The following is a 3349-nucleotide window of genomic DNA, read 5'->3' as shown; positions in this document are numbered from 1 at the left end:
GATTTTCAATCAGAAATTTATCTTTTATAATCGATTTTCTAATTTGAATATCGCGCAAAACTCTCATTTTGTATAACAACTCAAATTTTCATATTGCATTATAAATCTCATTGATTTTATAAATAGCTCTAAACATAAAAATAATATGTTATCAAATTGTATGTATCAATATTATCTTTTTTTTAACGCTTATTATTCATTGTAAAAGTATCCCTTACAATGCTGAGACAAACAGTCTAGCAACAAAAATGCAAAAGTTGATCCCAAAAAAGCAATAACACAGCCAACCAAGTAACGTCCTTGTCTGATACATATCTGATGCTCAGGACAAGAGACAATATATATCTCCTCCCAAACTGATGAGAGAACACCTCTCCATCACCAAGGCTAAGATCTATTGATCTGCACAGTAAAGACAGTGCCACACAAGCGACAAAGCTCCAACCCCGACCCGCGCTTGAGCTTGACATAATCACCATCCGCCCACGCCGGACAGATAAGTTAGAAGATGAGAGGAAACTTCAGGCGACTAACTAGCCGCTACACTCCAATGAAACAAAACATAATAGAGAAAAAACAGATCTAGCAAAGAAACTTTGCCGGCTAGACAGAAGAAACCACCAAAACAGTAACATATGCCACCAACAACAGCCATCGAAACCTCCATAACTACTCTACAGCCACCGGATTTGACCACGACGAGGAGCTTCGCACAAAGGCCACCGTAATGGAACAGGAGGAGGAGCATGAGCAGAAGACGACGTAGATGAGATAGGCAAGCAGAAGCAAGAGGAGATAAGACAGTAAATCAGAGAAGAATCCCGGCGGCCGCGTAGAGAAGGTGGCGGCCGCCGGTGAAAAAGCACTGAACTAGGGTTTCGGGAGAGAGATGATAGTTTGACTCACTTATGTATCAATATTATCTAGAAAACAATAACTTAGTTTTCTTTCCATAGTCAAAATAAATATTAGTCCATCATGTGTATGACCCATCTTCACTGACCAACACCACTTGTTCTATCTAACATCCAAATTACACACCCAAAACTACTTGAATCACATTTGTAAAAGATAAAAAAATACTAATTGAGCTGAGACAGGAATAGGATCCAACCAAAAAGACTGAAATATATATATCAATAAAAATATCTGAATGTATCATGTAGTCTAATATCTGAATATCGGATATCGAATATTATTTAAAGTCGATTTGAACTTGAATGGATACCCAAAAAAAATTCAAAAGCCCGAAATATGAAAAAAATAAATCCAAAAATATCTGAGGATCTAAATTAGTATACGAAAAAGAGAGTATATGAAACCTATATAAGTATTCAATTTTATGTTTATTTTGACCTGATTTATAAAAATATTCAAACTCAAAGTATTATTAACAAAATGTGAACTAAGTTCGTATCCAAAATAGATTTTAAATAAAGTTAGAAATTTGATTCTTGGATGATTGAAATTAGAATCGACGTGCTAAATAAAATGGATAATACAAAATATAATGTTTAAATGACTAAAACGTAATGAGTTGGAAAACTAGTGTGGCAATTCTTTTTGTTTCTTCAATGAATCTATATACATTTTCAAAATAAAATTAGCTGAAAATACATGGAAAACTCGGGGATTGGCTAATACTAGTGTATTGTAATTTTTGTGATTAAACAGTAATATTGTTATAAATCAATTAGTGGATGTCCATAACCGGTTCGGTCCATAACCGGTCCATACACTTAGAGAGAGACGGCCCAACCCTAGAGAGAGAGAAGCGGCCGCGAGACTTGGAGAGGAGAGACAAACGGCTACAACTTGCCTATTTCCTAATTCGTTTATGTTTATGATTTGTAATCTGTCCTATTATTGTATTTACATTTATGTCTCTTGTAACTCCTATATAAAGGGAACACTTATTCATTAATAATATACAGAAACTTACAGTTCTAAATCCTTAAGTTTACAACACGTTATCAGCACGATAGTCTCTAACACTCTGAGCCTAAAACCATATCGAAAAAACTCCTAAACCCTATTCCTACCCGGCGCATCCGAAGAACCTTAATCTGATGGCATCTAACCGTAACCCGATCGAAGCTCTTCTACACGCGTCCGTTCCAGCAAGCATCCCGTCTCAGCTCCATCCGATCTCAGCTCAGACGACTTCAGCCTCAGCTTGCATCCCGGACAGCAACAGCACCGTTCACGACTCGATAGGAAGCATCCAGCTCGCGTCTCGTTCCTGTTGCAGCTCGAGGTTCTCTCTTGGTGGTCCGGTTTCAACAATCTACAAACCTAGAGGTATTTCGAATTCTAAGAACATAATGAATCGAATCTGGTTGTTTGTAAAGAATGAAACCCTAAAATATAATCTCTAAGATAAAAGCCATAGGATAATAGATCAATCCCTAATGAATAAATCAAAGCTCTATAAGTTCGATCCCCAAACCCTAAAATCGAGATTTGATCTATTGATCAATTAAAATCAGAACCTTAATGGTTTTGAATCTCAAATCAAATTCCTTTGATCTAAGATCAAATTTTCGAAAATACATAAACCCAAATTCGAAAACTATTGATTGATTAAAACTGATTGAATGATTGAGATTGAATTTAATCACCTTGAAATTGAAATTGCTTGTTAATCAAATCGAAACCCTAAAACCCTAAATTGAAAATCGATTTTGATTATTTGAAATTGAACATTGATTGATTTGATCACCTAGAACTATTGTTAAGATTGTTTAAACTTGAATCTGAATGAATTGAGATTGTTTGGCTTGTTTAAACTGAAACCCTAATAACCTAGTTTATATTGTTTTTAAAATCGAATCTGAAACTACATGTTAGGTTAATTGTTCTAGACTTGATCATACTCGTGGCCGTGTGGCCTTGTTGCATTTATACCATAACTTAATCACATTGATTGATTGCAATTACACTTAGAACTTATTCTAGGAATGGTATTGAATTGAATCATTTAGTCGTGTGGCTTGATCTTTGCTTGACCGATAGATTTGCTTGTTTTGATTGCATCATGAACTGATAGAAACAAACCATGTTAGGATTGCAATTACCCGAAAAACTAAATGCATAAAAACGAACTAGTTTGCATCCATGGCCGTGCGGCTTGCTCATTGGCCGTGAGGCATAGATCTTGGCTGTGAAGGCTTGTTTGATTGTTTGAACATAAAACCCTAATCGTTTAAACATTAAAAACTATTCCTAAAAGATCTAAAGATATTAATCTATAACTTCAGATGTCGAAAATCAACAACCTTGATTTCACTGCCCTAAATCTATCTGGAGATAATTACCTTCAGTGGGCGCTCGATGCTAAGATCATCCT

This window comes from Brassica oleracea, chromosome C9, assembly GCF_000695525.1.
Source record: "Brassica oleracea var. oleracea cultivar TO1000 chromosome C9, BOL, whole genome shotgun sequence".
In the NCBI taxonomy this organism is placed as follows: Eukaryota; Viridiplantae; Streptophyta; class Magnoliopsida; order Brassicales; family Brassicaceae; genus Brassica; species Brassica oleracea.
Note: the sequence above shows the minus strand (reverse complement) of the source record.